This window comes from Salmo trutta, chromosome 35 (assembly GCF_901001165.1).
Source record: "Salmo trutta chromosome 35, fSalTru1.1, whole genome shotgun sequence".
Classification (NCBI taxonomy): Eukaryota; Metazoa; Chordata; class Actinopteri; order Salmoniformes; family Salmonidae; genus Salmo; species Salmo trutta.
In genome coordinates this window covers 15,847,797-15,859,139 of record NC_042991.1, presented here as the reverse complement: position 1 = coordinate 15,859,139, position 11,343 = coordinate 15,847,797, and the positions used below count along the sequence as shown (strand labels likewise).

At 47.6% G+C, this 11,343-nt stretch overlaps 1 pseudogene; it reads right to left on the bottom strand.

Annotated features, from left to right (window-relative positions):
- Positions 1-856: 856 nt before the first annotated feature.
- The window catches only part of LOC115174397 (adenylate cyclase type 3-like), a 33,970-nt pseudogene continuing 23,483 nt past the window's right edge, over positions 857-11,343 (bottom strand).

The following is an 11,343-nucleotide window of genomic DNA, read 5'->3' as shown; positions in this document are numbered from 1 at the left end:
GAAAATTACATAACAATAACGAGGCTATGTAGGGGGTACCGGTCCCGAGTCACTGTGCGGCCGTATAGGTTAGTCGAGGTAATTTGTAAAGTCACTATCCATATTCAGAGGAGATGATCACTTGCACTCAGTGGCGGAATTTGAGTTTTATACACCAGAAACCAGACCAGAAATAATACTGCAACTCACAGTCATTTCACTGTGCTGAGAGGATTGCTGGAAATACTGTTCTGTACTAGGTTCAAATACACACAGACCTAAAAAAAGAAAATTAAAACATTTTAAATTAACACATTATACATTCAGAATATTTCCAGTGGCATTATCTTACAAAACCTGAGCTCAACTGTTTGAAAACAATAATAGAACATAAAGGATAATCATACTCAAGGCAAAACAAATCCTGTCACACTAGTTTAGTTGGAGTCATAATATGGACTTTGGGTGGAGTGACATATGTAGTTCTATGAAGTAGTTGCCTATATCTGAATATACACACAGTAGCTAACATCTTGTACATGTACCCATCAATGTAAAAAAGGTATGATTTCATCTTTCAGAGAGCAAGCTGGTGTATAAGCTAATAGGCCTACTTTCTCTACTTTTTCACTTGGACTATCAGTTGCCAGAGAATCCAGATGCGGCTATTGGAGTACAAAAGTGAGTGTGTTTTTGTTTTTCTTAATATGTAGAAACGGTACGCTTGCCTATGCTTTAACTGTACGCTTGCCCATGGCATTTAAATTTAAGCTGTTATAGCATGTCTCCAGTGTGTTCATATACATAAGAATGATGACCCCATGTGTAATCTGTACTATGTCTGTTGTATCAGCAGGTGTGGATCAGGAATGGTCCACTACTTGGTGAGGCTGGGCTGTAGTGGTGGTGGGACCAGTGCTTTTGCTACTTTCATGAAGAAGGTTAGTAGCTCCCCCTTCCCTTTGACAAAGATAGCCCTCTCCGGACAATGCGGAATCCATACTCCTTCATGATGTTATTGCAGTCCTCTACCACCTAGGGGCAGTACATCATAGGGTAATGACAGATAAAAATGGTCCACAGGTCTATATGAGAAAGTGACGTTTTCAATGAAAATCACGTAAGCAATCTCTCCCCATTGAAAGCAGTTTAGCATAAAACTGTTCAGTAAATCCTGAATTCCAGCAATAACAACACACATACAGTTCCAGTCAAAAGTTTGGACACACCTACTCATTCAAGGGTTTTTCTTTATTTTTACATTGTATAACATTTACATTTACATTTAAGTCATTTAGCAGACGCTCTTATCCAGAGCGACTTACAAATTGGTGCATTCACCTTATGATATCCAGTGGAACAACCACTTTACAATAGTGCATCTAAATCTTTTAAGAGGGGGGGGGGTTAGAAGGATTACTTTATCCTATCCCAGGTATTCCTTAAAGAGGTGGGGTTTCAGGTGTCTCCGGAAGGTGGTGATTGACTCCGCTGTCCTGGCGTCGTGAGGGAGCTTGTTCCACCATTGGGGTACCAGAGCAGCGAACAGTTTTGACTGGGCTGAGCGGGAACTGTGCTTCCTCAGAGGTAGGGAGGCGAGCAGGCCAGAGGTGGATGAACGCAGTGCCCTTGTTTGGGTGTAGGGCCTGATCAGAGCCTGAAGGTACGGAGGTGCCGTTCCCCTCACAGCTCCGTAGGCAAGCACCATGGTCTTGTAGCGGATGCGAGCTTCAACTGGAAGCCAGTGGAGAGAGTGGAGGAGCGGGGTGACGTGAGAGAACTTGGGAAGGTTGAACACCAGACGGGCTGCGGCGTTCTGGATGAGTTGTAGGGGTTTAATGGCACAGGTAGGGAGCCCAGCCAACAGCGAGTTGCAGTAATCCAGACGGGAGATGACAAGTGCCTGGATTAGGACCTGCGCCGCTTCCTGTGTGAGGCAGGGTCGTACTCTGCGAATGTTGTAGAGCATGAACCTACAGGATCGGGTCACCGCCTTGATGTTAGTGGAGAACGACAGGGTGTAGTCCAGGGTCACGCCAAGGTTCTTAGCACTCTGGGAGGATGACACAAGGGAGTTGTCAACCGTGATGGCGAGATCATGGAACGGGCAGTCCTTCCCCGGGAGGAAGAGCAGCTCCGTCTTGCCGAGGTTCAGCTTGAGGTGGTGATCCGTCATCCACACTGATATGTCTGCCAGACATACAGAGATGCGATTCGCCACCTGGTTATCAGAAGGGGGAAAGGAGAAGATTAATTGTGTGTCGTCTGCATAGCAATGATAGGAGAGACCATGTGAGGATATGACAGAGCCAAGTGACTTGGTGTATAGCGAGAATAGGAGAGGGCCTAGAACAGAGCCCTGGGGGACACCAGTGGTGAGAGCACGTGGTGCGGAGACAGATTCTCGCCACGCCACCTGGTAGGAGCGACCTGTCAGGTAGGACGCAATCCAAGCGTGGGCCGCGCCGGAGATGCCCAGCTCGGAGAGGGTGGAGAGGAGGATCTGATGGTTCACAGTATCAAAGGCAGCAGATAGGTCTAGAAGGATGAGAGCAGAGGAGAGAGAGTTAGCTTTAGCAGTGCGGAGAGCCTCCGTGACACAGAGAAGAGCAGTCTCAGTTGAATGCCCAGTCTTGAAACCTGACTGATTAGGATCAAGAAGGTAATTCTGAGAGAGATAGCAGGAGAGCTGGCCAAGGACGGCACGTTCAAGAGTTTTGGAGAGAAAAGAAAGAAGGGTAACTAGTCTGTAGTTGTTGACATCGGAGGGATCGAGTGTAGGTTTTTTCAGAAGGGGTGTAACTCTCGCTCTCTTGAAGACGGAAGGGACATAGCCAGCGGTCAAGGATGAGTTGATGAGCGAGGTGAGGTAGGGGAGAAGGTCTCTGGAAATGGTCTGGAGAAGAGAGGAGGGGATAGGGTCAAGTGGGCAGGTTGTTGGGCGGCCGGCCGTCACAAGACGCGAGATTTCATCTGGAGAGAGAGGGGAGAATGAGGTCAAAGCACAGGGTAGGGCAGTGTGAGCAGGACCAGCGGTGTCGTTTGACTTAGCAAACGAGGATCGGATATCGTCAACCTTCTTTTCAAAATGGTTGACGAAGTCATCCGCAGAGAGGGAGGAGGGGGGGGGGAGGGGGAGGAGGATTCAGGAGGGAGGAGAAGGTAGCAAAGAGCTTCCTAGGGTTAGAGGCAGATGCTTGGAATTTAGAGTGGTAGAAAGTGGCTTTAGCAGCAGAGACAGAAGAGGAAAATGTAGAGAGGAGGGAGTGAAAGGATGCCAGGTCCGCAGGGAGGCGAGTTTTCCTCCATTTCCGCTCGGCTGCCCGGAGCCCTGTTCTGTGAGCTCGCAGTGAGTAGTCGAGCCACGTAGCAGGAGGGGAGGACCGAGCCTGCCTGGAGGATAAGGAGCAAGAGAAAATCAAAGGATGCAGAAAGGGAGGAGAGGAGGGTTGAGGAGGCAGAATCAGGAGATAGGTTGGAGAAGGTTTGAGCAGAGGGAAGAGATTATAGGATGGAAGAGGAGAGAGTAGCGGGAGAGAGAGAGCGAAGGTTGGGACGGCGCAATACCATCCGAGTAGGGGCAGAGTGAGAAGTGTTGGATGAGAGCGAGAGGGAAAAGGATACAAGGTAGTGGTCGGAGACTTAGAGGGGAGTTGCAATGAGATTAGTGGAAGAACAGCATCTAGTAAAGATGAGGTCAAGCGTATTGCCTGCCTTGTGAGTAGGGGGGGAAGGTGAGAGGGTGAGGTCAAAAGAGGAGAGGAGTGGAAAGAAGGAGGCAGAGAGGAATGAGTCAAAGGTAGACGTGGGGAGGTTAAAGTCACCCAGAACTGTGAGAGGTGAGCCATCCTCAGGAAAGGAACTTATCAAGGCGTCAAGCTCATTGATGAACTCTCCAAGGGAACCTGGAGGGCGATAAATGATAAGGATGTTAAGCTTGAAAGGGCTGGTAACTGTGACAGCATGGAATTCAAATGAGGAGATAGACAGATGGGTCAGGGGAGAAAGAGAGAATGTCCACTTGGGAGAGATGAGGATTCCAGTGCCACCACCCCGCTGGCTCGATGCTCTAGGGGTATGCGAGAACACGTGAGCAGACGAGGAGAAAGCAGTAGGAGTAGCAGTGTTATCTGTGGTAATCCATGTTTCCGTCAGCGCCAGGAAGTCTAGGGACTGGAGGGTAGCATAGGCTGAGATGAACTCAGCCTTGTTGGCCGCAGACCGGCAGTTCCAGAGGCTGCCGGAGACCTGGAACTCCACGTGGGTCGTGCGCGCTGGGACCACCAGGTTAGAGTGGCAGCGGCCACGCGGTGTGAAGCGTTTGTATGGCCTGTGCAGAGGGGAGAGAACAGGGATAGACAGACACATAGTTGACAAGCTACAGAAGAGGCTACGCTAATGCAAAGGAGATTGGAATGACAAGTGGACTACACGTCTCGAATGTTCAGAAAGTTAAGCTTACGTTGCAAAAATCTTATTGACTAAAATGACGAAAATGATACAGTACTGCTGGCTGGTGGAGTAGGCTAGCTAGCAGTGGCTGCGTTGTTGACTTTGTTTGAACGTGTAGCTGGCTAGGTAACCTCGATAGTTTCAGTACTACACCTTGTCATGATACAAAAGCAACTTTGTAGCTAGCTAACATAACACTAATCAAGACGTTCCTTTGTAATGTATTTAGTTTCTACAATGCTGCTCGTCGGTAATAGTTGGCTAGGTTTGGAAAAATGGCGTCGCGGGGGACGGAAATAGCTGGCTAGCTAACCTCGATAATTACTAAACTACACAATTATCAAGCTATGACAAAGACAACTATGTAGCTAGCTAGCTAACACTGCACTAGTCAAATCGTTCCGTTGTAATGTATTAGTATCTACAGCGCTGCTAGTCGGTAACGGTTGGCTAGCTAGCAGTGGGTTTGATGATGACTAGGTGTGTTGACTAAGTCTGGACAACGGCGTCGCGTCGCGGCTGGCTAGCTAACCTCGATTATTACTCTAAACTACACAATTATCTTAGATACAAAGACAGCAAAGACAACTATGTAGCTAGCTAACTAACACTAACACTAACACTACACTAATCAAGTCGTTCCGCTGTAATGTAATAGTTTCTACAGTGCTGCTTGTCGGTAGAAGTTGGCTAGTTGGCTAGCTAGCAGTGTTGACTACGTTAGGAGGACGAAAATAGCTAACCTTGATAATTACTCTAAACAACACAATTATCTTTGATACAAAGACGGCTATGTAGCTAGCAAAGAAAAATTGCTCAGATCAAACAAATCAAACCGTTGTGATGTAATGAAGTGTAATATTACCTGTGGAGCGAAGCGAAGTGCGACTGCTCGCTCCAAACCGGAAGTAGGTATAAATGCCAAGAGTATGCAAAGCTGTCATCAAGGCAAAGGGTGGCTACTTTGAAGAATCTAAAATATATTTTGATTCGTTTAACACTTTTTTGGTTACTACATTATTCCATGTGTGTTATTTCAAAGTTGGTACAGGACGGCAGGCAGGAAACAGGAGACAAAGGGCTGTGAGGCAGAGGTTTAATCCTAGACACATGAAAAGTGGGATGAATACGGGAAGGGTGCAGGGCAACAGAAGAAAGCAGAGGGGCTAAGGATTTTAGAGATGGGGAAAGGGCCGATGAAACAGGAGGGGCAGTTCCGGAGTGGAAAGCCATACCCTCTGCCCGAGCCGATAGCGAGGAGCAGGGGCCCCGTGGCGATCCGCCTGTCGCCGATACCTGGATGTGGTCTTTAGAAGAGCGACCCGGGCTCTCTTCCAGGTACGGCGACTGCGAGGAACACTCGAAGGGCGAGAGACCAGTGGCCGAGCAGGGAAGGGTGTTATTGGAGTATACCAACCACACAAGTTGCTGGCTCCAGGTGGCGAGGTTGGCGGAGACGAAGCAACAAAGAGCCGTCTCCAGGTCCTGATTGGCTCACTCCAACTGGCCATTAGATTGGGGGTGATAACCAGAGGATAGGCAGGCCGATGACCCAATGAGGGTGCAGAACGCCTTCCAGAACTGGGACGAGAACTGAGGACCACGATCGGAGACCATGTCGACCGGAAGTCCATGGATCCGGAAGACCTGCTGCACCATGAGCTGAGCCGCCACCTTGGCTGAGGGTAACTTGGGAAGCGGAATAAAATGGGTGGCTTTAGAAAACCTATCTTCCACCATCAGGATCGTGGTGTTGCCATCTGACGGAGGAAGACCATTAACAAAGTCCAGGGATATATGGGTCCAGGGGCGGTGAGGAACAGGGAATGGTTGAAGAAGGCCAGCCGGAGTTTGCCGCAGAGTATTATTTTGTGCACAGACAGTGCAGGCAGGGACGAATGCGGAGACGTCAGAAACCATGGAACACCACCAAAAGCGTCGTCGGATGAAAGCCAGGGTCCAACGGGAGCTTGGATGATAGGTCAGTCACAAGGAATGTGCCCATTCCAGGACCAGGGAACGGGCAGAGTCCGGGACAAATATTCAGTTAGCGGCTCGGAACGCCGCGCCTTATGGACAAGGCTCTCTATACCCCAGACAAGTTCAGCCGCCAGACAGGAGTTAGGGAGGATGGTCTCTGGGTCAGACAGAGTAGCAGCGAGGCTATACAAACGTGAGAGTGTGTCAGGCTTCACATTCTTGGATATTGGGCGGTAGGAGAGAGTGAAATTGAAACGGGTGAATAACAGGGCCCAACGAGCCTGCCTAAAGTTGAGGCACTTGGCGGTGGTTCTTATGGTCAGTCCACACTAAGAATGGGTGTTCCGCCCCAACCAACCAGTGCCTCCACTCCTCCAACACCATCTTACCCACATCATAGTTCCTCTCAACAGGGGTAGGACAATGGGCGAGAAAAGTGCAGGGGTGCAGCTTTTGGTCCTTCACAGAACGCTGGAACAGGACAGCCCCCACTCTGACATCCAAGGCATCAACCTCCACCGCAAATAGAGGGGACAGGTCCAGATGGATTAAGATGGGGTCTGTAGTGAATCAACGCTTGAGGTCTGATAACACCTGGTCAGCTGCTAGAGACCACGTGAATGCAACCTTGCGAGAGGTGAGTGCTGAGAGGGGGAAGCCAGGGTGCTTTAACCCCGGATGAAGTGGCTGTAGAAGTTAGCAAATCCCAGGAAATTTTGCAGCTGCACTATGGATGTGGATTGAGGCCAATCCACCACCGCTCTCACCTTGTCTGGATCCATCTGTATATGTCCTGCAGCAATGACGTATCCTAGGAAGGAGAGGGTGGAGCGATGGAATTCACACTTCATCGCTTTATTGAAAAGCTGTTTCTTCAGGAGACACTGAAGGACCTGTCAGACATGGAGGACGTGCTCTTGAGCTTAACGGGAAAAGACAAGGATGTCGTTGAGGTAGACAAACACGAACAGGTTCAGCATGTCCCGGAGCACATCATTGACCAGGGCCTGGAACACAGCGGGAGCGTTGATCAGTCCAAATGGCATAACCAAGTATTCATTGTGCCCGCTAGCCATGTTTAACGCTGTCTTCCACTCATCTCATTCCCGTATCCGAACCAGATTGTAGGCGTTCCGAAGGCCCAACTTTGAGAATAGGGTCGCTCCATGAAGAGGTTCGAAAGCCTAGGAAATGAGTGGTAGAGGGTAACGTTTTTTAACCATGATGTCATTAAGGCCCCGTTAGTTGATACATGGGTGCAGGGTTTTGTCTTTCTTCTCCACAAAGAAGAACCCTGCATCGGCGGGAGAGGCAGATGGACGAACACTCCCTGCAGTGAGAGAGTCCTCAATGTACTCCTCCATAGCCTTGGTCTCCGGACCCAACATGGAGTAAAGGGACCATGTTGAAGACCTCTCAGAGGTCCAGGTACTCCGCGGCAATGGCGGAGATATCCGAGGCTTCTCCCAAGCCTGCAGGAAGACATCCCGTGGCAGGCAGTGCTGACTTAAGGCAATGTACATTGAAGAACGGGCTCCAACCCACGATAGAACCAGTAGCCCAGTCACTCAGGGGATTGTGCTTCTGGAGCCACGAATACCCTAAAACCATGGGTACATGGGGAAATTCTATGATCAGGAACTGCATAAACTCACTGTGATTTCCTGATACTCCTAGGTTGATAGGAAGTGTATTGCGGGTGACTCTACCAATAGAGCGTCCATCCAGCACTCTGACATCCATGGGAATGGAGAGGGGTTGAGTGGAGATGCCCAACTCCAACACCAAGGTAGTGTCGATAAAGCTCTTGTCGTACTCATACCTACAGATGAGCCTGGTCTTTTTAAATGGACAGGTGGAAATATAATGTCCTGTAGTCCCACAATACAGACAGCTCCTGGTGCTCAATCTAGCCCTCAATCTAGACAATCTAGCCCTTCCAAGAAGTTTGGGCTCTGGAGGAGGTGAGTCGACTGCCCTCTGTGATTCCCATTGGGCACCCGGGTGACATTGGATTTCCTCGGTAAGGTGGAAGTCGGGAACTTCCGGTATTCCTCGGAGGCAAGGTGGGTGCAGTGGGCGAGCGAGTGTGACCGGGAACAGAACTCCTCTCCCTCCTATGTTCCCTTAGCCGCCCATTGATCCAAAGGTCAAGGCGATGAGGGAGTCGAGGTCCATGGGAAGCTTCCGGGCTGCGAGCTCGTCTTTAACCTCATCCGTGAAGGAATGTGTCGAAAAGAGAATCCAGGTTCCAGGCAATCTCAGCGGCCAACGTGCAAAAATCTACTGCGTAATATGCCACACTATGGGAGTTTTGACGCAGTTGGAGTAGCTTCTAAGCAGCCTCTCTCCCGGACAACGGAGAATCGAACACCTTCCTAACAAAATTCCCAGCTAATGAGAAAACAGTCATGATATTTAATTTAAGATTTAACAAGAGAACCGTGGGGCTAATTTGAATGGGCGCCAAGAGCAGATTTTTGGGGATCTTAATATCCGTACCAGTACGACCCATGTGACGTCACTCCATGATAAGGTTTTATAAGGGTTAGAATGAAAACACTGTATATCAAGATAAAAAAAGAGAAGAAGATAGGAAAATATGGAGGAGGATAAATAAGGGGGAAAGAGAGGAAGGTAGTAGACATGTAAGGAAATGGGACAATGTGTGTTACCTGAATGTTGCCCATCACCCCTGTAGACTCCATTCTGCTGGCTATGTTGACTGTGTTGCCCCAGACGTCATAGTGAGGTTTACGAGCACAGATCACTACAGCCAACACAGAGCCCTTATTCAGACCTAAGGGGGAGAGGTATGTCATGACACACACACACACACACACACACACACACACACACACACACACACACACACACACACACACACACACACACACACACACACACACACACACACACACACACACACACACGAAGCATGAAGCTGTTGAAGGACTGGTTGTTGAGTTTGGTGAGAATGACCTTCATGGCCAGAGCAATGTCTGCCAGGTCAGCTAAGTGCTGCCAAAGCTCTAACAATGACTGGAGGAGCAATAGAGCCTTCATCATTATCCTCATCACAATCATCATCAACACCATCAACACCACCAACACCATTAGCAATGCTGTTATCCTCTACAGGACCGGTGTCCCCCCTCCGCGTGTCAGTTGAGCTAACGTGCGCTTATGTGATTAGCATGACACTGTAAGCAACAAGAACATTTCCCAGGACATAGACATATCTGATATGGGCAGAAAGCTTACATTCTTGTTAATCTAACTGCACTGTCCAATTTACAGTAGCTATTACAGTGAAAGAATATCATGCTATTGTTTGAGGAGAGTGCATAGTTATGAACTTGAAAATGTATCAATAATCCAATTAGGCACATTTGGGCAGACTTGATACAACATTTTGAACAGTAATGTAATGGATCATTGTATCAGTCTAAAACTTTGCACATACACTGCTGCCATCTAGTGGCCAAAATCTAAATTGTGCCTAGAGTCCTAAGTCATATAATGGCCTTTCTCTTCCATTTCAAAGATTATTTTTTAAAACGCATGTTTTTTTCTTTGTATTATCTTTTACCAGATTTAATGTATTATATTCTCCTATATTAATTTCACATTTCCACAAACTTCAACATGTTTCCTTTCAAATGGTATCAAGAATATGCATATCATTGCTTTAGGTCCTGAGCTACAGGCAGTTAGATTTGGGTATGTCATTTTAGGTGAAAATGTAAAAAAGGGTTCTGATCCTACATTGAGCTTGATGAGACATGCTGTATATTGAGCTCAGTGTTATCAGTTGCTGTGGTTACCGGATCTGTTTGTATTGCTCTCGAGTGTGACTCCATACGAAGAACAGAGACCCCCCCAACCCGACCCAAAGAAAGCATTCATCCCAGCCCTTCCCATCCCACCCAGCAACCAAGGTTGTTTATCAGTCCCCCTCCCAACCATCCATCCCCTGAGTCTCCCCTTACAACCCCCCCCCCCCCCAATCACCCCCACCATCCCCCACAAAGACCAGAGACCCCAAGTACCACCCCTTCCTCGTGGGCCTGAAAGCAAAGAAAGTAACAAAAGTCTAAATAAATATATATTATTGGTTTGTATGTGTGGGGCTTCAGCTGAGACTGTTCTTTACAGTCAAGTATACAGTATTTGTCCAGGCCTCAATTGTTCCTTGACTAGTACCATTCATTCTCGCTGGAGATAATTCTAATGTTATAACTTGTAATAGTAACTGTATCCACTGATTAAATGGGAGAGAGTGAGGTGATTGCCATCTTAGAACTAAATTTAGTTTTTCTCGCAGCGGTACTGCCTGCCAGCAGTAATCTTCTTTGATTAATTGAGAGATTCAAGGGGCTATCATCGTTAAGTAACATAATAGATGCAAAGCATTTCATATTTAAATTCATGCACTTTGAAATTAATTTTGTAACTTTGCCCCAAAAGCATTTAACTGCAGGGCAATCCCACATCATATGAAGGAATGTGCCTACCTGATTTAGGGGACACAGTGAACAGTTGGGAGTTGGGGCCAATTTCATCGTAAAATGTTTCCTTGTTGTTAAATACCGTCTGTGAACAAACTTAAAATGTATGAATTGATGGTTTGGATTATGGGATGCAAAGGTCGTATTTTTTCATATTTTGTTCCAGTTGAAGGGGTTGTTCAGATTCAATTAGATCTGTGGACCATACTTTTAAAAAATATAGATCAGTCTTTTTGTGAACCCAGATAATCTATTTATAAATACCATCATTGGATGGTTCAGTAGTTGGGTTTCCCAAGGGACTCCATTGGCCAGCATAGCTGACCTAAGTTGTAAATATAGAAAAAAGGAGTTGCCTGGTAATGTGTATCTTTCAAATCATGGAATGTTCTGCAACCATAACTGTTCATGACATCAGTAA